The following is a 25517-nucleotide window of genomic DNA, read 5'->3' on the forward strand; positions in this document are numbered from 1 at the left end:
TGCTTCGTCTCTGGTTCCCCCTAGAGCTGCCACCAGCAGATGAAAGGTAACCTTCCACCTCCAAATCGAGGGCTCTGTGCTGGTCATGTCCCTGGCCCTTGGGACAGGTTGACTGCTCTCTTTGGAACCTCTGTGTTCCAACGTTCTCTAGCTCCCTAGCATCTCTTGCTCAGGACTTTTTTTAGATGCTTTCTTTTCTGCCCTCATTTTTAAATGTGTTTTTGTTGTTAGCTGACCTTGCCCCACAGCTCTGTTCGGTTAATGTCAGTCACTTAGGCCTGGAGCCTCCAGGTCTTTTTATGATTCTGAGCTCTGCTCCTGGATCTCACACGCACACACCACTGTCCATGTGTCCCAGGGACTCCTCAGACTCAATGTCTTGCCCAGCCCAATTGCCTTCTCATTATTAACTGAGCCATCCTGAAAGTAGAAATCATGGGATCATCTTAAATTCTTCGCCTGGTTCCATTAAGTTCCCAAATTCTGTCAATTCTATTTCTGAAATAATAGTAATTTTATTTAGCATAAACTGAGATCTATATCATACTGTGCTGAGGGAGGTATTTACTAGAGGAGCCTCCAGAAATAGTACTAGTCAAGGCCACAAGACTAGTCAGTGGTGGAACCAGGATTTGAACCTGGTGCACGCAGCTGCCAAGCCCAAGCTTTCAACCTCTGGCACACCTCTCATTTCTCGGTGTCTCCTTTCTCCTTGTTGCCACTGTCACGCTCTCCCCAGCTCTCGCCTGGACGAGGACCCTTCAGAGGTTTTTTCTGCTCTTCCTCCTGAAAGAACTTTCGGAAGCTATGTACCTTCTTGTACACTTTAAAAAAGATATTAAAACTTTTTCATAAGTGTAAATAGTTGCAAGGAATATTTATTGTAAATTTTGACATTTAAAAATAAAACTGTTACATCATTCTGCTGACTGGACCCACTGGAATATGTAAATACCATGGTGGTTTGATATCGTCTCTATTTCCACAGTACGTGGGAACATTTCCTTTGACAGTGGAGGTGGCGCTGGTTCATTATCAAATTCTGCTTCCCCCACACACAGACTGTTATCTTAATATAATATTCTTTTATGCTTCAGAAATCTTTATTGATCACCTGATCGTGCTTTCCTGCAACATACATACATATACTCATACATACATATGCACATGTGTGTGCACTTACACATTTGCACTCAAACACATGCATGTGCTTGCACACACGTGCACGGGTATAAACTGCATTTGAAATCTGTTATTTATTTCCAGTGACCATAAACTCTATTAAAAAATTAATTCCATATTAAGTTATTATTATGATTTTTAGGACACAGTCGATCAGAATACCTTAAATATATTACGAATTTCATAAATAATTATTAAACATAGAAGAGATTGAAAGACTCGGCTTGGCAGCTGCGCATACCAGGTTCACATCCTGGTTCTACCACTGACTTGTCTGTGGCCTTGACTAGTACTATTTCTGGAGGCTCCTCTAGTAAATACCTCCCTCAGCATAGCATGTTACAGGTCTCAGTTTATGCTAAATAAAATTGCTATTATTTCAGAAATAAGAGGAACAGAACTTGGGAAATTAATGGAACTAGGTGAAGAATTTAAGATGATCCTGTGATTTCTAGTTGTAGGAGGACACAGTTGATAGTGAGAGAGCAACAGGTCTGGAAACACATCTCTTAATGAGATGGATTCAGGGCATTCGTGTTTCGGTGCCCTGATGAAAGGAACTCAAACTGGTTCTCTGTTTTGGTACCCAGAAGGGTTTTAGTCAATGTGATAAGTCATTAAGATTCAGCATGGTGAGAAGTACGACTTTCTTTTTTAAAGTTGGAGAAGAGTGAGCATGGAAGGGAAGGTGGGAGGGGGAGCCTGGAGTTGAGGAGGCTTCTTAGGCAGACAGTTTTAGGAAAGAGTATGTCGGGAAGTTGAGTATCTGGAAGTTGATTACTTAGAGCACTTACTTATAGTGTTCCTAAGGTACACCTTACCAGGGGCACAGGTCTACTGCAGTGGCCTCCCTTCCAGTTCCTGGCAGGCATCTGAACCATCACCTCCACCCCAGGCGACTTTCAGAAGTGACATTAGATTTCTCGTTCTAGAACATGCCATTTTTCTTTTTGAGAACTTAAACTCTTCACTCCTTGGTCTTGTGTTTAAGACTCTTCACACGCGTCCCAGCGTGTTTAGAGTTTCAATTCTCCATCCCAACTTTTCCTGTCAACTTTTCCCTCCTCTCCCCAAATTAACGCACCCCTCCCCTGCCGCACCATTCCTTGAGCAAATCCCCTGTCCTGGAATGACCTCACTCCCCTACTCGTCTTCAAGATGGCTCAGATGTCCCCTCCTTTCTGAAATCATATCCAGTCTCCCTGGGCTCATTTGTGGTCCTGTCATGATGCTTAGTACACAGCGGTTGATGCACTTGCCTCGCCCGTCATTTGGAGCTCCTTTCCGGACAGCACCTCCCTTTTGAGCTTAGATCTATAGGTCAAGCACAATGCTCAGTACAGAGCTGGGAATGGAATTGATAGTTTCAGATGGCAAGAAATTAAACTTCTTTGGTATTTGTAGGAAAATAGACTTATTAGTCTTTACAAAGATCATTTTTGAGGAAAATTTGTTTAAACAGTTTGATGTTTATATTCATTGATTGAGACAGTAATTTTTGACTTCAGAGAATGTCTGAGAGAATATGTTGAGTTTGGAAGATCTTTTTAACCTTATGCTGACTGGTGAATTTCAGCTTAAAGCAGGATGCAGAATTCATTTTGACCAATGATTCTGACAGGACGGCACATTTTGATAACAGACTGGAATATTGCTGATGGCAGCGATTACCTGTATTACAACAAACAGTCCTTTGGGTAGTGGGATCGTTTGTTTCTTTTCTTTTCTTATTGTACTTATCTATGTAACTTTCAAAGATCATCAGTAAGTCTCTTTTTGAAAAGCTGTTCCAAACCTCACAGAGGGAGTGTATCATGGAAAAGCCAATAGACCTTTAATTATGAAGGCCGTGTTTGGCACCACGATAACATAGTAGCTTTACTAGAAAGAGAATTCAGAGGTTTGGAAGAATAATATGTATTTTCACAAGTAGAAATGACCGGTAATTCACCAGTGAGAAGGGACTGGGGGCGGAGTCGGGTTTCTTGGATGTGGTCTGTCAAGGTGAAATGTGGAAGAGGGCGTATCCTTCTATATTTGTTACTTTCTTCCTTATCACTATCCTATAACACAAGCCGGCTAAGAGAGACAGCACACGCAGAGTGCAGAGTGCCAGCCTGGGGGATGGCACGTGCCTCTGAGTCTGGCTGCGCCGCTGGCAAGGTGCGTGGCCCCGCAGAGCGGCTCATCGTTCCTCTCTGCTCCCAGTTCCTTGTGTGTCCAGTGCAGGGGGTAGTGACGTCTACCTCGCAGGAACGTTCTAAGTATTAAATAAATACACGTGAAGTGTTTATAACAGCGCCTGGCGGGTAGTGAAATAATGCTTATTTTAATTATTATTGTTATTTAATTATTAAGTAAAATGACACTTTATTATTATTGTCTTACTTTAATTAATTATTGTATATTAGTTTTTTCTTAATAAGATAAGACACTTTTTAAAAATTTTCTCAAAATTGTCTGAGTTTTTTGACCAAATCAGATGGACTAACTGAAAAAAAAAATCCCATGTGTGCATTATTAGTAACTCAAAATTATACAATACGTGTTGGAATTTTCACTTGTTGAAGTAAAAGTTATTATCTTATTAAAATGCATTTAAAGCTTGTTAAAAGCAGACAAAGATGCTATCTACTATGAATAATAAACTTTTAGGAGACAATGTCTTTCTTGAAGTATGATACAGTCTTTTTTTAATTGAATTATTTGGTGATATTAACATTTTAATGAAGGAATTATCCTTCTTTCATATTTCTTAAGAAACTGATATTTAATTTCTGCTTCATATTAATGATACATATTTAACATATTTAAAAATCTCAGTTAAAATTAATTTATACTTCACATTTCCATAAAGATGGGAGCATAATATGCTTCTTTGTATTATGTGTTTATATTCTTGCTTTGTCACTAGTTTTCTCTTTAATGGAGCTACATTTTGAAAATACTAATCCCAAGGAAATAATAATTTAGATAAGTAATACCTTTGATGTGAAAACTTGCCAATCATACAGGTGTTGTGAGAATGTATATTTCAAAAGAAGAGCCTCATTCGCTAGGTAGGATTCAGGGGCGTCAGGTGGCTTGGGTGTGTGATTTATGGGCAAGCCTCCGGGTGAGTGTACCTAGGCCCGCAGCAAACCTTCCTCACAGGTCGCCACTGTGAACACAGAAAAAATGGCCTTTGGAAAAGGACTGGTGAGGTGGCTAAATAGCTTCAGACACCCCCTAAAGGAGGAAAAATAAGATTTAAAGTGTTGTTATTAAAGAATAAGATCTATAAATAAGGTAGTTCATTCTCATACCCCTGTCAGATTTTGACAAATGAGAGAAAAGTGTGTTCCTAATAGGAACTGTGTGTTTGAAGTGTATTTTAAACTATTTAATGCTGCTGCTGCATGGAGGAATTGCTTGTGGAGTTGAAGTTGAGTTAATCTGGGTGAACAAAAGAGAAGGAAGGATCGCTTTGACAGGATATCTGCTTTGCCTCAAGCATTTTTGTAGACAACCAGGTTAGAGGACAGACCCACTGCCACTTCCCAGTCCCCTGTGACAATGAGCTATGTACAAGAGGGTGGGGCTACTCTTGTTTTTACTTGGGATTATTTAAGTCATTTTGAAATTTTGATTATGAAAATGGTTCTGGCTGATGTCCTGTGGAAGCATAGCAAACTGACCAGCCCAGAGCGATGGGTGGTCTAAGGTCTTTGAAGGACAACTCACGTGTTTGGAAGATGTGGTTCACTGTCGTGGATACAGTGCTGTCATCAGCCATCACGATTGGAAACACATCGGTTTTATAAGTCTGGCAAAAGGTGAGAGAGGTGACATTTGTTTAAAAATTTCTTTCTTGAAATTTATTTTAAAACACGCTACTTAAGAAAAGAAAAACATAAGTTTCTTTAGTCTTTAAATACCATGTACCTTTGTCATAGAAGTCACTTGCCCCCAGAGGCTTTCTGAGACAATCAGCTCCGGTGAAGGCACAATGTTAACTTGTGGTTACACAAGTTAGTTCTATCTCCCTACGTAGCATAAGGCAGTGTTTGCCATTTGGGTGAAGTCCAGTGTGTATTGATTTTGCAGGTTGGGATGGTGGAAAGCAATCTACTGTTCAGACTGATCTTGGAAACAGTTTGAGGTCCTGAGTGTAGACTCTGGAGTTTGTTCACTTATTCTTCAAAGTTTGGACGGCATTCATTGTCAGCTGTTGGCAACATAGCAATAAACATGACTGTCCTCAAGGACCACACAGTCTAGTCTGTCTCATGTTTTACAATTGTGTTTTTTTAATCAAATGAATTTTAATATTGACAGCTCTGCTAGAAACTGTTTGTAATTAGACATTGTATATGTGCATGTATATGTTTGCATTACTTTTACTTAAAGAAATAAAGCTTTACAAATTTCTTAATTTGAGAATATGAAATAGGGATTATAGCTCTGGAAAGCGTTTGAGAATGATATAGTAAATCTCACTTACTTAGAAAACTTTTTGGAGCCAAATCTCATGCATGGTGTGATTGAGGAGGAGGGGTTTGGGAATCTGACCTCAGTTCAAATCTCACCTCCGCCACTTCGTAGTTTTGTGACTGTGGGAAAGTTACCTAAATTCTCCGGACCTTAGATGGCTCATCTGTAAAATGTGAATAAATATAACAATCCATACATTACAGGGTATTTGTGCAAATTAAGTCAGATCATACGAGGAGAGCTCCTAGAACACAAGACACTCAATAAATGTTAATAATTTCCCCTTCTCATTTCCTTGACTGGATTCTCAATACTTATTATCAGTATCCACTATTAACTGCTAATGATTATTCTAGGGCAATATAGTGACCATATTCCAAAATGCCAAGAAGATCTTTCAGTGAGAATGGAATGCAATTTAAGAAATATTTTGCTCATGAAATTTTCAAAAGTCACACACCTGCACTTGAGTGCCTGTATTTATTAGAAAACATGAAAGTGACAATTTGGAATTATTCTGCAATATCTTCTTCTGAAAATATAAGAAGACTATTTGAGGGGTTTCAGGTCAAATCGCAGACTAAAAACCTGGCTTAGCCTTTCCCTCTCATTCCAAATAGTAGAAACAAGAACAAAGATAGATCGATAGATGAAAGATAAATAAACAGAAAGCACAGAAAAGAGGAAAAGGCATATGTTATGAGGAGTTCCTGGGGAGAAAGATCAGACAGTGGATTAAAAGGAAACATACAAAAGATGTGCGGGGCACTAGAGGTGCGGGACAAAGGAGAGCAAGATGGGACACAGGTACAAATGCAGGGTGACTAATTGGGCTCAAACAGCTCCATCTACAGCATTCTCCAGATACTGTGCTTCCTCATTCCTCCTCTGGTGTGGCCACAGGCATATATGCCTACAGGTAAGAGCTGCAGTATTGAGATTTGAGTCAAAGAGAGAGATCAGTTCTCTGGTAAGCTAGGAGGAAAGGCAAATACTCACCCCAGAAGATTGTCTAGATAGGCGTCCTGGTCAGCAGTACATTCACCTCCTCTTCTCACTGCAGTGAATAGATGTTCCAGTGTGGAATCTCAAATACAGAAATGAGCACACCACCAAGAGCCACTAGACAGCTGGGGAACACCATGAAAGACAGACACCAAACTCAATAATGAGTATTTATTCAAGGAAACCTTGAAGAGAGCAGGTGGAAAAGAAGATACATTTATTATCTTGGGAAAGATACAAGAAAATTTTCATCAATGCCAAAACTGGAGATCCTGGAAAGTAAAGATTGATTGTTGAAATAAAGATAGACTAAAGAAAAAAGTGGACACGACTGGAGAACAAGCTTAGGAATTCTCTTAGGATGCATCACAAACAGACTATGAGATACAATGTGCGGGGGGGGAGGGTATTGGTCATAGAAGATAGAGCCAGCAGTTATTCAATAACAGAGGTTTCATAATAAGATAATTTGGCATACTGATGTGCAAAGAAATCTTAGGGAATTTCCGTAACTGTAGAAAGGCAAATTAAAGGAGTCACTGGGTGCCAATAAAAACAGAAACAGACAAAAACTCCCAGGAAACTATCCTAAAAAATCTCAGAAAGAAAAATAGGATACTTCCAGTCAAGGTTCTTAGGAGAAATAACTTTGAATGTAGAACTCTATACTATCCTTCAACTGTCGAAATAAATAAAGACATTTCCAGACATTCGAGGTCTCAGAAATTTCCCACTTACAGACTGTGAAAGAATTAATAAAGGATATACTCCAGCAATAAGAAAACAATGTACAAATGAAGTAATAATCAAGAAAGAATTTGCTGAACCGTACTGTTAAATCTAAGTAATGTTTATTGTTGATACTATCAACACAGAACTAGAATTCTAAGAACTATCAACAATGAAAGATATTAGCGGTTTGGGGAGAAGAGAGAGATGAAGTGCAAGAGGAATAAAGAAAACATATACTATTTTTTTTTGAATCTTGTTCAGGAGAAGGACATGCTTACTGATGAAGTCTAGATATAAGGAAAAAGTAACTTTAAGTAAATGTTAAAATTTTAAGGATAGCCACTGGAAGAATAGAAATTGAATACATAGCTTCCAAACCACTGGAGAAAAAATAGAATGCATCAGGTCAATCCAAGAAAGGGCACAAAAAGAGGATTAAAAAAAGAAAGAAAAAGAAAAACCAGAAACAACTAAGAATCATTGCAAAATAAATATATGAAATAAGATATCAGGATTAGTCCGAACACATTAGTAATCCCAGTAAATGTGACTAATTTAAACCCACCTGTTATAAACGAGACTTTCAGATTGGATTTTAAAAAAACAGTTAAGGTATATGCTATTTACAGGAAATATTTTCTCAAACAATGTAAGAAGCTTGAAATAAAAGATGTCAGACAAATGTTAATCATAATCAATTAGGTTTAGCAATATTAATTAGAATGTGAGGTATTAGATAAATTAGCATTCGAGGCAAAAAGACCAAGAGGAATGTTTCCTATTGAAAAGGAACGATCTACCAAGACACTGACAGACATAATTAATACGGTCATCCCTCAGTATCCCTGGGAGATTGGTTCCAGGACCCCTGAGGATACCAAAATCTGCAGTTGCTCAAGTCTCTTAGTTGGCTCTCTATATCTGCAGGTTCCAGATCCGAGGATTCAACCAACCGCAAATCTTAATCATAGTACACGATCCTGATCCTCAGTTGGTTGAATCTGCGGATAGAGAACCCGTGAATACAGATGGCCAACTGTATACCATCAAGAAGTAGGTTGGACCCCTAAAAGTGTAAAGAAGGTTAAGAACACTATGAAAAAATTTAGCTTCCATTCACTGTGAAAAGTATTCTTAGCCAACTGGGAATAGGAGAAAAACATTTCATCTAAGTAGAGGATATCTAACCAAAATCTACTAGAAACAACTTAGTGGCATATTATGAGAAGCATTGAGTTTAAAATCTGCTTCTGGGCAAGGATGCCTCCTGTTACATTATACTGAGGACACACTAAATGAAATAAGACTGGAGGGGGGGTGGGGGGAGAGGAGGGAAGAGAAAGAGAGAGAAGTGAGGGAGGGAGGAAAAGACGTCAGAAAGGGAGAAGGAGGGAGAGGCGGGGAAGGCAGAAAAGAGTTATAGATATTGGAAAGAGGCTAAAGTGTTGTTATTTCAGGCAATATGGTTGCTTACACAGAAAATCTAAGATAATCAATTGACTATTAGGGTTTATGAGAGAGTTTTGAAAGATGGCTAGATGCAAGATCAACATAGAAAAAGTTAACAGTTTTCCTATTCATCAGGAATAACTATTTAGAAAACTATGATGGAAATGTAATAAAAATTAAAACATCCCATTCACTGTATAGCAAGCTAAACTTTTAAATATTTTGAATAAACCCAACAAGAAATATACAAGAATCTGTAGAACTTTATTGAGAAAGTTTTTTTTTTTAAAGGAACAAATGGAGTGATATACTATGTTCATAGATGGAAAGAGTCAATTATGTGAAGATATCAATTCTCCTCAAATGAATCTATAAATTCAGTACAATCATGAAACTTATCAAGTTGATTTTAGAATGAATATGGAAGCCTTCAGTAAGGAAATGGCTGGATAAACCTTAGTATATGCATACTATGGAATATAATGGATCAGTTAAGAATAATGAGGTAGATTTGTACATATGAGTATGGCTAGACCCCCCAGAACATATTTTTGTATGGAAAAAAAGAAAGTTGCAGAACAATACATGTAGTATGATATCATTTCATTAAAAAACACAAGACAATACTTTATATATTTTATTAGTACATGTATATATGCCTGAATAAGTCAAGAAAGATCCAGAAAAAATCACGTTGAACTTGTTAACCATGGCTTTCTCTAGAGAGGGAAAATGTAGAGAAACCTTCAAAGGGGCATTTCACCCACCTTTCAGGGTCTTCTTATGTTTCTTTATATATAAAGCCCAGGATTTTTAGTTGTGATTGGCTGGAATAGGGAAAAATACATCTACACCATCTTTCTGGAAGTGCAAGTCCTCACACAAGTTTTGCAAGGACTAAAAAAAGAGAGAAGAATTTCCCTATTAGGTCCCAAAGTATACCATAAAGACAAAGTAATAAATCTGTGATAGTGGAGCAGGGATGAACAAAGGTAATATTTTTGCTTATCAAGGGTAACAACTATCCCCCAAATTTAGTTGTTTAATACAGCCTTTTTTTTCCTCATGATTTTGTGGGTCATGAATTGGGAAGGACTTGGCTGGGGTTCATCTCTGACCCACCTGTGGTCAGCTGCGTGCTGGGCGAGGTTTCCTTCCAAGGCGGCTTTTCCTCATAGCCTCTCCTTCTCCAGGGCCTTTACTTATGGTGGCTTCGGGGTGGTGACACACTCTTAAGTGCTGAAATCCACTCATCAGTTAGGTTACTTTGGACCTAGGTAACAGAAAATCTCAATTCAAACCAGTTTTTAACAGTGATTTATTATCACATGTAAAGTCCAAGGTCAGAGCAGTGTCCAGTGTGGCTTATGAGGTCATCAAGGCCACAGATTCTGTCTTTTTGCTCTACCATTTTCAGCATCCTCGGCATTGGCTTCATCCCAAATCTGATTTCCCTTAAGTTGCAAGGTGACTGCTGGTGACAGTTTGGGCTTTGTGCTTCCTCCTTGCGTTATTAAGAGAGAAAGTCACACCAGGAAAATTCCTTCCCTTTTGTCTTATTAGGTCTACTGCAATTACAGCCACCTGGGGAGAGCCATATGTTTATTGGCTTAGACTGAATTTCAGGGGTTGAATCAATATTGACGAGTTAACCACAGTGTCTGGGACAACTCTCTCACTCACACTATCCTTATCAAAATAAATTCCAATTAGATCAAACACATAAATGTAAAATATAAAACTATTAAGGCCCTAGAAAATATTGGTGTAGGGAAGACCTTTTGAAGAAACAAAAATTTAAAGCAATAAGAGAACCGATAAAATATTTTATTGAATCAAAATTTAAAACTTCTGTGTAATGAAGGGCCCTATAAACAAAGTTAAGAGACAAGAGACAGACCAGATAAAAATATTTGCAACATAGTTAATCTATGAAGGCTTAATATTCTAAAGGTAATCAACATGAAAAAAAGACAACTGAGTGGAAAAAATGAGCAAAGCATATAACAAGGTAGTTGATAGAAGATGAATACGTATTGCCAGTAAATTTATGAAAAGATGGACAAGCTCCCTCTTAATCTAGCCAATCCAAGTTCAAACAAAATATAGATGTTCAGTCATCAAGTTGCTGCACATTTGAAAAGTTTGATAATATCCAATGTTGGGCAGGGTATAGGATAATGAAATTTTCAAAATGCTATTAATTGATGTATATTAATACAGCCATTTTGGAGAGCAATGAGGTGATATCTATCACAAGGATAAATCCCCATTTCTAGAACCCTTGTGTTCGTTGCTCTGAGAAATAGTTGCACATGATCACAGGAAGTACAAAGAAGGATGTTTGCACTGGTGTCAACTGGAAATGGTCCAAATAGGGGATGGCTCAGCAACCGAGCATGCAATATTATGCATAAACGGCAATGCAACACTATACATAAAGATCAAGAAAGAATACTGATCAAACATCTCTTTCCACCAGTTGCTTAAGTCATATGTATTTTTTGTTGTTGTTTAGACAAAATCCACTCGTCGTTTCATTTGCTGTCTTTGTAAGTTGGAGCATCTCCTGTAGCTCGTTGTGATGGCACTTGCAGGAGGGCAGTCATCACCACGTAGGCATTTTGGGTTTGGGGAGTGCTTGTGTGATTCAAACTGAAGAGTTTTAATTGACCCCCTGCTGCTTGGGTGCCACCAAGAAGAAATGGAATGAGTAATTTGAACACAAATGGGAGAAAGCAAGACTCATTTCCATCCCATGGAGAACTTGAATGTCTTCACCAGAAGGGCTGTGTGTTAACTTGATGCTCATTCAAAACCTTTTTCGGGGCTAAGACTTCTTTCCACGATGTCTTCATGCGCCTGAAGTAATTCACAGAGATTGATTTGTAAAACATTCTGAATCAATTAAGACTTTAATCAGCGAAGTAGCAAACTTCACATGGCTTGTGGACTCATTTTACCGTCTCCCATCAATGTGAACCTAAGCTGGAAAAAGAAAACAATTACGAGGATGCAATTATCTGTCCTGATTACTGAATTAGAAGAGTTTGTGTTTATCTATCCCAATGTAAAGGTGGGTATCTTCCCTGGAAAACAATCCCAGCAGCCGTTGGGGTGCAGGAGCCTCACTGTGGCTAGAGGGCTCCTTTCTGCAGACCTACTGGGAGTGAGGTTGACTCAGCATGCAGGAGACACCAGCTGTCAGCTTTAAGTGACCCAGCATAAAACAAAGACTCCTGGCTATTGTTTTGTATAAACATTTTTGAGAGTAAGTTTCCAAAAAGCTCGGTGCCTATGGCAGTGGGAGTTTCCTGCACAAACATTTCATTTGAATTACTCCATCCACAGATCTGTCTACTTATGCAATGATTAGGAAATTGGTTTCCTTTATTTAGACCAGCTCTCAGCCATGGCTGCATATTAGAACCACATGGGGAGCTTTGGAAAGTCCCAGAACCCACCTAGATCAATTACATCAGGATGTCATGGGAGAAAGCCGGGCGCTGACACTTTTTGAAGCTCTGCGGGTAGCTCCAGTCTGCAGCCAAGATGGAGAACCCCTGATTTAGACAGCGTTTCCAGGCTAGTGAAGTCTCAGTCTGCCTTGGTACGATACGGTGACCACATCTTTTTGGAACAGAATGATTTTTAACAGTTTCTTTTCAGTAAAGGCTACATGTTAAAAGTATAACTAAAGGTAGCTTTTGTAACCTTGTCAGGGTTTTTTTTTTTTTCGTATTTCCAAATCAGAAAGATCCCGTTCTCGGATAATGCTTCTTAATTTTTTATTTGGGAAAGGTGGTCATCCAAATTATTTTTTAGGCAAAGGTTGAATAATCAGTGACTTTCATTTAGTCTCTTCCTCATATTTACCAGCAACGTCAGCCTTTTTCTGACAAAACTAGAGATTGAGATACTGTCGGTTTATCTGAGGCATCTCTGAGCTCCAGATTCCAGAGTTGGAGGGTGGGCAGGGAAATGCTGACAAGGACTCTCAGCCTGTTCTCCGTCCTCCTGAGCCGTTCGCCTCTGTCTCATCTTCTACTCAGCAACGTGATCCAACACCTTAGAAGGGATACGGGGACTAGATATCCTCATGACTGTCTCCTGGGTGCCTTGCCTCTCACATAAACGGCCTTCCAGACAGCTGTCCCTGCGAGGGGTTCTGGCAGAAACTTTTCTCCACTTCTAGCATTTCCACTGATGGCTTAGTGCCCCTTGGAGATTGGCACCCAGTTGCCTGGCAGATCCTTTTTTTAATTGTGGTAAAATATGTATAACATAAAATTTACCATTTTAACCATTTTCGAATGTACAATTCAGTGGTGTTAAGTATATTTACATTGTTGTGCAACCACCACCACTATCCATTCCTGGGACTTTTTCATCTTCCCACAATGGAACTTAGTCCCCATTACATAATATGCCCCATGATCCCTGTTCTCCCCACTCCATATGACTTCTGTTCTCCTTTCTGTGTCTATGAATTGGATTGCTCCAAGGACCTCATATATGTAGAATTATATATAATATTTGTCCTTCTCTGTTAGGCTTCTTTCACTTAGCATGCTTTCAAGGTTACCCATATTGTAGCATATGTCAGAGTTCTCTTCCTTTTTAAGGCTGAATAATATCCTATTTTATGGATGGACCACGTTTTGTTTACCCATTCATCTGTCTGTGGACACTTGAGTTGCTTCCACCTTTTGACTATTACGAATAATGCTGCTATGAAGATGGGTAAGAAAGTATCTGTTCAAGTCCCGGCTTTCAGTTCTTTGGGGTGTAGAGCCAGGAATGGAATTGCTGGATCGTACGGAATTTTTATGTTTAACTTTCTGAGGAACCACCATACGGGCTTCCACAATGTCTGCACCATTTTACATTCCCATCAGCAATGCCCAAGGGTTCCAGTTTCTCCACATCCTTGCCAACACTTATTTCTGTTTTGTTTTTCATAACAATAGACATTCTAGGGCCCGGCCCTGTGGCCGAGTGGCAAAGTTCATGTGCTCTGCTTCCACGGCCCAGGGTTTCTCCAGTTTGGATCCTGAGTGCAGACCTAGTGCCACTCATCAAGCCATGCTGAGGCAGCATCCCACATAGCAGAACCAGAAGGACCTACAGCTAGAATATGCAACTATGTACTGGGGGGGCTTTGGGGAGGAGAAGGAAAAAAATGATTGACAACATGTTAGATCAGGTGCCAATCTTTAAGAAACAAAACAGAGCCAGCCTGGGCTCTAAACAAACAAAGACAATAGACATTCTAATGGGTATGAAGTGGTTGGCTGGTTCATTTTTAATACAGCTCTGTCTGGAACTGGCTCACCTCTAGTGTTTTCACACACAGAAAAGAGATTTTTTTAATATAAAATTTGGGGAGGGGGCTCCAATGGGTCTGTATAGGGATATGCAACAATTCTCCATTTTCACACTCCAGCTCAACCAAACTTTCTGTGATAGCTGCAGTCTCCAAGGTCTGCCTCTTTTCTGGGTTCTACAGTCTAAATTGTGTCACTCTTTAAAAGTATCTTTTTAAACAGGCACTTGAGTTGTAACTTCATTTTTTTTCTTGCAAAAATTTGTTGTATCTCCTCTCCCGTTTGCTTTGCACTTATAGGCCAAAAATTTTTAAAAATCTTTTACTGTTGTTTAAGTGGGGCTTCAGGAGGGAGAGAAAGTAAATATACAGTTGGCCTCCATTTCCCGTGGTTCCGCACCTGCGGATGTGGAGGGCCCACTGAGGGACTTGAACATCACAGATTGTGGTATCTGTGGGAGCCCTGGAACCAAAGCCCCATGGATACTGAGGAATGATTGTATGTTAACAATTGTTATGGTTTGAGGAGCGCCCTCTCTTTCCTGCCTGAGTTCTCAAACTACTGAAGAATAAGACAAAAGGGTAAGACAGATAGGTTAAAATGTCCTTTATAACTAATAAAGCAGATTTTGGAAATGTGGCTAGGATCTGCAGGAAAGTGCGTTTCCTAACACCAAAACCAGAGTTGAACTTAGCCACTCACTCTGAGACGGCCCTGGACAGCACACAGGTGGGTCCAGGAGGAGCGCGAAGGAGCAGAGCAGGCGTGCCTTCCCTGGGGAGTCTGCCCAGGAAAGAAAAAGAGGGAGGAGCAGACTGAACACTGCCTGTTTGTTTATTTTTCCCTAATTCACTAATTAGCTAAGTCCCACCTCTTTCCCCAGTGAGGGGAAGAAGGAGGAGGCAGAGAGAGAGAGGGAGAGGTCAGGAGTCATCCTAGTGGACTCCTCTCTATAAAGAAGAAAACAGAAGTGGGCAAGAAGCGTTTTCTCCAGTGGGAATCCTCCATATTTAACAGACTCTCTTCCTCCTACTTGAACTTGATGCACCTTGGGGTTGCTAGCTTTGACCACATTGTCTAGACATTGATGCAGCTTCCCAATACTCAGACCTCTTCCCCTTGACATCAGGCCCCTGTTTTCTCCTGCATGTTTCACTGGCAGAAGTAGAAAGAGGATTATGACCTGGCCCCTGGTCTTGGGGAGTGAAGTACCGTCAGCGAGCCCTCCGTATCCACAGGTTCCGTTATCTGCGGATTCAACCAACCTCAGATTAAAAGGCCTGCGATGGTTGCATCTGTACTGAACAAGTACAGACTGTTTTTTCTTGTCATTATTCCCTAAACAATACAGTATAACAACTATTTACATAACATTTACATTGTATTAGGTATTATGAGTAATCTAGAGATCAATTAGAGTATACAGGAGGATGTGTGTAGTTTATATGCAAATATTATGCCATTTTATACAAGGGACTTGAGCATCCTCGATTTGGGGGTCCTCAGGAGTCCTAGAACCAATCCCCCAGAGATACCGAGGGACGACTGTATGTCCAAGGAGACAAGATTTTCAGGAAATTCATATCTGAGCCACTGTGATGGGTAGAAGAGAGAGGGGAGGTAAGAGAGTGGTGAAAACAGGGGTTTGGGTAGACAGGGAGATGCTCCCGGAGAACTAAGGGTGGAATTAGCTTAAAAGAGTGAGTCAACTAGACAGAGAATGGAGAAGGGCATGTCAGCCACCTCCCTTTGAAGGGATGTTGGAATGTAATAGAAATTAGACCACAGGCTCAGAATTTTTTTCACATATGACGTGGCCATTTACAAAAAATTCTGTCTGCAGGAAGAAATGATAGAACAGCCACCACCAGGTGACTATTCACTTCAGTTCTTAATACCTCAGTATGATGGGTTTTCTTCTGTACAGCCCAAGATCCCTAGTGCTCACATCTTTCCAGAAATTATTTTAGGATTGACAGGGAAGGGAAGCCCTTCTAGTTATAAGTGGACAAATTTTAAATATGCATTTGATAAACAAAGAGAACAACAGTAAACAAGGAGATATATACACCTGAAAGGAGATTGGATACATATTTGAAAGGAAAGGGAGGCGCAGTGATAGATCAAAAGACAAAGAGAATAGAACATTATGATTGTACTTTGTTAGTTGGTTTTTTAGATATTTTAGAATGTATGACATACAGTCCTTTTGATTCTTGGGAGGCTGATTTCCCTCATCTGGAGCAGCCAAATCAGAGCCTTTCTTCAGTCTCAAACCACTTTGAAAGGCTGATTTGTTCATGTATTCATTAATTCAGCAAATATCGATTGAGCCTCTCTCACTGCCCAGACTGCTCCAGGCTCCAGGAACTCAGTAGTGCATGGGACAAAGGTGACCCTGCACAACTGAGCTCCCATTCCAGAGGGGAAGGACAGATGACAAGCAAGTCAACAAGCAGCTACCTGTGATCATTCCAGAGAGTGATTTGTGCTTTGAATGATGAGAGCTGGGCAGACAGGACAAAGTACAAAGGCCTTAGGAAGGAAGGGATGTGTTCGGTTCAGGGAAAGGAGGCCAGAGTAACTGGATTGTAGCTACCAGCTGGGAGTGTTGGATGAGATGATGACTGCTTGCACTGGCTCTCCAAAACAATACACACGCACATCATTGCGTACAATTCTAGGGAGGTGATGGACTTCCCCGACCAGAATCCACGGACCACAGATTAATTCAAGAGAGAGACTGAGCTTTGATTTGGAGGCATACAGAAACCAAGATGGTTCCAGTGGAGGAGTGTATCATTCTCTGTGTGTGGGAACCGCATGCTGTGTTTTAAGATTGGTGACAATGGAGAAGCAATGTGAGAGAAAGGGTAAAGACTGACTGTGAAGGACTTTGATTTCAGAACTGGAGAGTTTGAGTTTGATCCCATTGGTCACGGGAGCTGGGCTGCCAAGAGAGCAAATGGCCTCAAGTCCGCAGCTCTCAGCTCAGAGGACCCCAGCATGGTGGGTTGACCACAGGTTCCCTGAAGAAATTCGGGCTAGAGGAATGCAGTTGTTGTCTTCTTCCTCTGTCCCTCTGGAGAATAACAATGATCAGGCTAGACACGGGGGGTGTAGACACAGCTGGTATATGTGGGTGTGGGTTTTCATTCCTAGGACTGATGGAAAGTCATATTTTTCCAAGTGATGACATAAGAACTGAGGGAAATTAAGGTTCTGCTAAACACAGAAAAAGCGTGTTCGGTGATGTTATCGTATTGGATCCAAATGAAATGAGAATTGGCCTTGGTCAGTCAGTCTGTAGGAGATGAATTCAAACTGACTGAAGAAAAAAAAGGCCTTCAACACAAAAGGGGAAAAAAATGGACTCTTAATTGAAAGCATATTTTCCCCAAGCAAGTTAAGAAATTAGAATTTGATTATTTTCATGTGAAGATATATAAAAATGCAGCTCCTTTTGATTAAAACATTTTTAAAAACTTAAACACACTTTATGATCTCTCAGTTATTTTCCAGCTTTGAGACGTGGGGGTTTCTAAATCAGAATTTTCTTTAGAAATAATAGTGCGTTTTGTCTCTTAGCTCTCATCCATTGGCTCTGCATGGTTTCCCGCTGCATCAGTGAGTTCTCTTTCTTTCTTTCACGGAGGAGATAAATATTTTCTGGCAGACCATTACTTATCCTTTATATCTTTCTGGAGATGATCAGAGTTCACAGGTTACATAAAACCTCTCATAAAAACCTTATTTCATAACTTGAGGGTAATTTTGGTTTGAATGTGTAGCAGAATGTTAATCCTGGCATATTTAGCTGCCGTAATGAAGGATTGCAGCTCTGTAGCGTGTAAGTCCAGAAGAAATGCTCGAAACTGATGAGTCATGGGTCAGCCTTGTAAACTGGGAGGAAATATAATCAAGCAACCTGACATTACCCACTGGGAACGTTACCGTTTATTGTTTATTAATGAACGATAAACAAACCTGTCACCAATCATTGAGTCTGAAAAATGTGCTGCCTGGTCTATTCCAATGACTGGTGTCATCTGAGCAGGGGGATTTGGCTCAGGGAAGCGCCGTGATTATTAAATACCATCAGACAGACCCTTGATATAGTGAGATTAAAACTGTCTGTACAGAGGAACTAGACTTTATTAAAAAAGAAATAGGAAAAGAAAGCTACCTTATCAAAGTTGGCTTTACAGAGTGGGTGACATCTGGTTAATAAATTTGCTATTTTTGTTGAAAACATAATTTGCATTGCTATTAGATAAAATGAAATTTATGAAAGTCTTCACAACCAGATAATGTAATACGCTCTGCTACTGTGGTCAAACCCGTTCTTTCATGTATACTTTTCTTCCGCAAGAATTTACTCATATTTTAACACTGCATTCTACTGTGATAAACAGTCTAGAATTTCAGACGTTAGCGTGAATGAATGTAAATCTACACTCTTGTATTTTATATTTCTTCGGAAACTAAGGGCACTTATAAGGGCACATAAGTTACATTTACTGTAGTGTGTACCTTCTTCCCCATAACAAAAGTTAAAGTGTAAATATTCTGTTAACTTGCGCATGAAGGAATGCGTTCAAGAGCTGCTGTTTCTAAAAAAGAGTTTCTTTTGGCACCGTTTCAGCCTTCAGAGCGAGAAGCATCTACGTTGCTGGCTTTTGTTGCCTAATATTCTGAGATGAATAAATGATGTGTGCAGTATCATCGCTCTGTATAAGAAAATGTAAATTACTATATTACATTGTTGAAAGACAGTAATACAAAAGGGAAATATGAAGTTGATTGTTATTCCTCATTGGAGAAAAACAAAGCTAATTCTGGTGATTCTGTGGGGGGGATTCTGCTTGGCTGCAGAGCATTGTCAGTTGAAGATTTGCTTTAAAAAAATAAGTGGAAATGAACACAGTGTGCATTTTGGCACAGCTGTGTTGTTCATTTTTCTAAGATTACAGTCAGGGGAGCAAAGCTCAGAGGGAAGTGGGGTGGCTGGAAGTCAGGTCAGCTCTGAGCTTTCTGAAGTCGCTGGCCTGTTGACCCAGCTCGCTGCCCCCTCTTCGCGGTAACTCCTCCTCTCGCACGCTCAGCGCTCGCCTGCCGCAGGCCAGATACATTTTCCTTGCAAATAAGAAAATACAGGCACACTATTTTAACTCTGAAATTTAAGATTTTGAGACCTGACCTGGAGGAGGCCGTTGACTCTTCGAGAACGTCGTACTGCTCAGCAAAAGGGAGGAGGGCTAACTCCTGTGGTTAAATTGAAAACCAACATAACACATTGCCTGCAACCTTTACCACATCAAGTGTGGGTTCCTTTTGTTCCCACAGGGTAGAAAAAGGAAATGCTGTTTAAATCATTTTCTTTGAAAGAAATGCCATCTGATATTTATTGTTCCCTGGGTGTTACAACTCGAACATCTCGTGGATTTATTTTGGATCATCCATCTAGGTGTAATGTAAAGAGATTCTGTGTAAGTGGAGTGCTGTCCTCGTGTCATTAAAAGTAAAAGTGATCAAAATTATAAAAGGCATTTAGAAATGCATTATTCTTTAATACAAAGCCTTTGTCAGCATGCAGAAAAGTTTATGTAAAGCTGTGTAATGCTTTGCTTTGGGACTTCATAAAGATATTACAGGTTCCCATGAGTTCTTGATATATTAAACTTAACTCTCTCACTCTCTGAATGTATTGCAGTACATCAAGTAACTGCCACTGCTCATTGTTTTTACGGCTCTTTGCCCCTTTCAAGCTGAGGCAGCTGACCTTATATGCCAGTTTCCCAGGGAAGATGATTACTATCAGGAATAAAATATGTGCTCAGTGAGGGTGTAACTGTTACATTGAACAAGTATGGCTCAGAAGGGTGGAATCCTTTTTAAATAAACAGCTTTTATTCTTATCTCTCACTGTCATTTCAAGACACTCTCCTTAGATTAGTCCTTCCCTGACCCACTGTGGGAAACCTCCAGCAGGTGCCATTTAACTTTTTTTTTTAAAGTAAACTGTTAATTTTAAATAATTTTAGATTTATAGAAGAGTTGCATAATTAGTAGAGAGTTTTGCATACACTTCATCCAGTTTTATATAACATTAACATTTTATATAACCATAATACTTATCAAAGCTAAGAAATTAAGATTAATGCATTACCATTGACTAAAATACAGAGTTTATTTAGATTTCAACTGTTTTTCCATCAATGTCCTTTTTTTTTTTATTTTGAGGAAGATTAGCCCTGAGCTAACATCACCACCAATCCTCCTCTTTTTTCCGAGGAAAACTGGCCCTGAGCTAATATCCGTGCCCGTCTTCCCCTACTTTATATGTGGGACACCTGCCATAGCATGGCTTGACAGGCAGTGTGTAAGTCTGCACCCGGGATCCAAACTGGCAAACACCCAGGCTGCCAAAGGGAAATGCACAAACTTAACCACTATGCCACCAGGCTGGCCCCTCCATTAATGCCCTTTTTCTGTTGCAGTATTCATTCCAGGCTATCATGACACATTTAGTTGTTGTGTCTCCTTAGTCTCCTCAAATCTGTAATAGTTTCTTACTCTTCTCTTGTTTTTCATGACCTAGAAACTTTGAAAGGGTAGTGGTCAGGTATTTTAGAGATTGTTTGATTGGTATTAAATTGAATCTATAGATAAAATTGGAGAGAATTTGACATCTTCACAACATTGATCTTCCTATCCATGAATATGGTATATATACTCCCCATTTCTTTAGGTCATTGGTTTCTTTCATTATTGTATTATAGATTTTTGCATACACAGTCCGCACACATTTTGTTAGATTTATACCTGTTTTTCTTGTCTTTGTTTGTTTTTGGTGCTGGTGTAAATGATAGGTTGGTTTTTTTTTTTCCTCCAAATTCCCATTGTTCATTGCTAGTAGACAGGAATACAATTGACTTTCATATATTGACTTTGTATCCTGCCATCATTACAGTCAGTAATCTTTTCAAGAACTTAAAACTAAGGGAAAATAATTAATTTACCTTTGCTTATTCCATTGCTGATGCTCTCCACTTCTTTGTGTATATCCAAGTTTCTCTCCTACATCATATTCTGCTTGAGGAATTATCTTTAATGTTTCTTCTAGAATAGGTCTGCTGGCAATAAATTCCCTGAGAGTGTTGTGTCTGTGTCTGAAAAAGTCTTTATTCTTCCTTCACTTTTGAAGGATATTTTCACTGGGTATAGAATTCTGTTTTGACATATTTTTCATTCAACATTTCATGTCATTCCATCGTCTTCTTGTTTGCATGGATTTTGACAAGAAGTCTGTTATATTTCTTATCTTGCTCCTCTCTAAGTAATGTATTTTTTTTCCTCTTGTTTCCTTCAAGATTTGTTTCTTTGTCTTTAGTTTTCAGCAGTTTGAAAATTGCATCTAGATGTGAGATTTTGTGGGTTTTTTCTTTTTTTTTTTTTTTTTTAGTGCTGCTGGATGTTCTCTGAGTTCCTTGGTTCTGTGGTTTGGTGTCTGTCATTAATTTTGGAAATTTCTTGGCCATTAGTTCTTCAATCATTTCATCTGTTCTCTTTTTCTTCTGCTTGTAGAATTCCAATTACATGTATGTTAGAATGTTTGATCTTCTCCCACAGTTCTTGCATGCTCTCTTCTATTTTATTCACCCTTTTTTCTCTTTGCATTTCAATTTGGGTGATTTCTGTTGATCTCCCCTCAATAGTCTTTTCTTTCAAGTGTGCTCATGATCCCATCAGAGGCATTCTTCACCTCAATACTTTGCTTTTGATTTCTATCATTTCCATTTCATTCTTTCTTAGAGTTTCCATTTCTGTGTGAAATTACCTATCTGATCTTGTATGTTATCTACCTTTGCCATTAGAGCATTTAACATATTAACCATAGTTAATTTAAATTCCTTGTCTGTTAGTTCTAACATCCACATTATGTCTGAGTTTTGTTGTGATGATTGTTTCATCTCTTCATGGAGTGTTTTTCCTTGCTTTTTTTTTTCGGTATGCCTTATACTTTTTGTTGAAAGCTGAATGTGTCATAGATGGCAGATACTGAGGTAAATATTTTTTATTCTTGGAGAAAAGCATAAAAAGAAGAAAAAGCCTTTTCTTCTCTAGGCCTATAATATGAGGGTTTTCTGTTAATTTAGTCAGAGTTTGGGCTGGGTTTAAAGTTGTTGTTGCTATGGGAACGCTCATTCCACTAGAGGCTTCAGATCCCTCTAGTGATGTGTTAATGGTATGGGATAATTTTCCAGAGAGTTTTCTGTTCCCACTTGTCTTTGAGTCCCCCAACTTGTCTTTGGTCTTCTCTTTGCATTGCTCCCCATAGGGGATCTGTAACTTTTGCAGCTCCCCCACTGTATCCCTCAGGCATTTTTACTCACTGGTTCTTAGCGTGGGATGGGGTATGGGGACAGAGGGCATTCTCTTATGTTCTGATTAAGCCTCACTCTTAGGCAGGTCCTGTGACCCTAGGGCTTAAGGATGTGGCCCTTACAAGTGTTCCTGCTCCTCCTCTACATGTCATGCTGGTCTAGCATATATTCCTGTCTCCCTCTCAGGGATAGAGCATCCTCTACCCTGCTTCCTTACCCTGTCTGTTCCAGACAGGCAAATGCTTGCTCCTCTTTTTCCTTGGAGGTACCTGTCTCTTTCTAGATTTTGGGTCATTTGCCCTGCAACCCCACGTCTCTGACAGGTTCAAGAAAAGTCATTAGTTTGCGCTTTGTCCAGAGGTCTGCTTGTTGTAACAGTAGGAGTGATGTCTTTCCAGCTCTCTACATGTAGGAGCTGAAACAAGAAGTTCACTGTAACCGCTTTCTGCCATTTACCTTTCAAGTCACTCTCAGAAAAATAAACAGTCCTTCGCTCCCTTTAATGCCCCAGATAATGGCCAGTTCAGAAATTAAACTCTCTGGTAAAATGTAGTGGAAATGCTCTTGAAGTTAGTGGTTCTGCCTCGCCTTTTCGGGCTTGTGTTGAATGGGGTGTCTGCGGTGGGGGAGGGGATTGTGGCTGGCTTCTCCTCTGCTGCCCCACTTTTGTCTCTGCTCTCTCTCTCCCCTCTGGCCATGGGTCTTACTGAACCCTCACAGCGTGGAGATTTAGGGAGAGGGGAAGGAAAGGTTGGCTAGGGTTTGGGTGGGGGGAGGGCTACAAAGAAAGGATGCAGGAAAGTTCTTACTTGACTAGTACTTTCTTGAACTGGCATAGGTGTTTCAGGTGACGTTCTCTTGTGAGAGCCCTGCCGAGTACTCCTGAGACCCGTTCATGCTGGGGAGTCTTCACCTACAGATCCCTCAATAAGGAAGAAAGCATCTCCTCTAGGCTGTAGGTCCTTCTGTCCCCTTCCTTAGCCCCCAGGTTTTAGGTGCTGTGCTTCTGACTTCTCTCACTCTTCAGGCAGTTCTCTTGGGCAAGGTCTAAGACAGTGTCAAATGGGCTCTCACATGATCCCTGGGAAACTTCCACCCCAGCAGACCCATTGCCATAGGTGGCAGGATAGTTCATGAAAAATGGCAGCTCCACCATGGCAGGCACTTGAGCCAGTCTCTTGGCCTTAACTTACTCTAGTGTGAGTTGGACACCAGTCTTCTCTTTCCCCCCAGACTTGCCAGGGACACATATCCAAACTCTCCCAGGGTCTCCTGAAGCCCCTTTCACTGACTTGAGGTGAACTGGGGTCAGGGTCAGACTCCCAGCATTCTGACAACTTTCTCCAACATTTTACTTCTAATCTTCTGCTTTTGGGGTGCTATTTTCCCCAATCTCCTTCAGGTTGGAAATTTGTGATCAGCTAAAAGTTGCAAAACAAATTTTGACATCCAGCCTTGTAAGTCCTGTTTTGAGCATCTTGTGCTGTGAAATGTGGAAGGAGTCGTTACTTAAATTTCTTGGAATCTCTGTAGAAACTAAAACAGGACGAATCCAGTATTGACATCCCCTTATCAGCACTTGTTCTGTTTAAGTGAATAGATGCTTTTGGTAACTGATTGCAGGACAGTACATTTTCTCTGTGTGTTTTTAGCGCTCGTAACTTCCTAAGATACTTCGAGTTTAAGATACTGAAGTTTACATTTGCTATTTCAAAACTCAAAATACAACGTGATAGTAAATCTTAAGTGGCCAAAGGAAAGATATTTTTGAGGGACATAGATACAGTCTTTTGATGTAGTGACACTTTGTATCAAGATAAGCGAGCATGCTTCCACGTGAAGTCTTTTTTTTTTTTAAAGATTGGCACCTGAGCTCACAACTGTCGCCAATCCTCTTTTTTTCCTTCTTCTCCCCAAAGCCCCCCAGTACATAGTTGTATATTCTAGTTGTGAGTGCCTCTGGTTGTGCTATGTGGGACACTGCCTCAGCATGGCCTGATGAGTGGTGCCATGTCCGCCCCCAGGATCCGAACCTGCAAAACCCTGGGCTGCCAAAGTGGAGTGCGCAGACTTAACCACTCGGCCATGGGGCCGGCCCCCCACGTGAAGTCTTTATGGCTAAGGTGGGATATAGAAGCGGAGCTGGAGTCAGCAAACCTCAGCATTTTAATACAGCTCTGTCATACTTTACTCAGTGTCTCTAAAATAATTTTTGTGGAGTTGAAATATATCTTAATATTAATGGGCTTTTCTTTTTAAATGTATTCTACATTGTTCTTTCTATAAAGCAAAGACTTATTTGATAAGGTAAATAAGCTCTCTCTCTCTGCCCCCTCCCATTGATCTTATGTGTAAATCTTAATTCTTAGATTCAGAGGCAACATGGTCATAGTTGAAAGGGCACAGTTAAAAGATCCAGCTTCAGAATCAGAGAGACCTGGATTCAAATTCTGGCCAGGAAAGGACTCCTAATCAATCAGAATGAGTCCACAGTCAATCAGAAGGAATGTCTGACTAATCAGAATAACCACATGACCCATCAGAGAGCCTGTGCTGTGCTGACCTGCTGGGCACCATCCCTTCTTCTCTCCCATCCCAGCACTGGAAGTCAGCCTCTCTGAGCCCCGGTTTCCTCCAGATGTGGGGTAATAATCTCCATCTTGCAGAGTTGTTATGAGGATTAACCAAGGCAGAGTGGTTCCTTGCACATAGTGGGCCCTCAGCAGAAGGTAGCTGCTATTATGACATCGTTGGATGTTACGTATCTCCAAGAGAGAAAGAGCATGCTCCTTCGCTGCCTTGTACTTCAGGGTGCCTTCCCTTGAACTCACATCTTTTTGGGAATTGATTAATTGATTAGAGATGTGAACTGTATCTAACGGAGACATTTCTCTGTTTTCCAGCCACAAATCTTGAGGTTATTTCCTCCTTTTTTATTTTGATTATAAAACAGTGAGAGAAT

General features: G+C 40.1%; 1 protein-coding gene and 1 long non-coding RNA gene across 6 annotated transcripts in view; one reads left to right on the forward strand and one right to left on the reverse strand.

Moving 5' to 3' along the window:
* Positions 1-25517, forward strand: part of SDK1 (sidekick cell adhesion molecule 1) — an 857865-nt gene that overhangs the window by 513181 nt on the left and 319167 nt on the right. The window lies entirely within an intron of this gene.
* Positions 3035-25298, reverse strand: LOC103567537 (uncharacterized). 2 transcript variants are annotated; one of them, XR_011524661.1, is made up of 9 exons: positions 25119-25298; positions 9964-10114; positions 9609-9738; positions 6655-6785; positions 5666-5818; positions 5107-5389; positions 4906-4987; positions 4167-4342; positions 3198-3442 (listed from the first exon to the last, which is right to left on the reverse strand). It is a non-coding gene; the product is annotated as an uncharacterized lncRNA (long non-coding RNA). The 2 variants fall into 2 exon arrangements; XR_011524662.1 differs by lacking the exon at positions 9609-9738 and having other exon boundaries at positions 3035-3442; positions 25119-25255.

This window comes from Equus przewalskii, chromosome 12 (assembly GCF_037783145.1).
Source record: "Equus przewalskii isolate Varuska chromosome 12, EquPr2, whole genome shotgun sequence".
In the NCBI taxonomy this organism is placed as follows: Eukaryota; Metazoa; Chordata; class Mammalia; order Perissodactyla; family Equidae; genus Equus; species Equus przewalskii.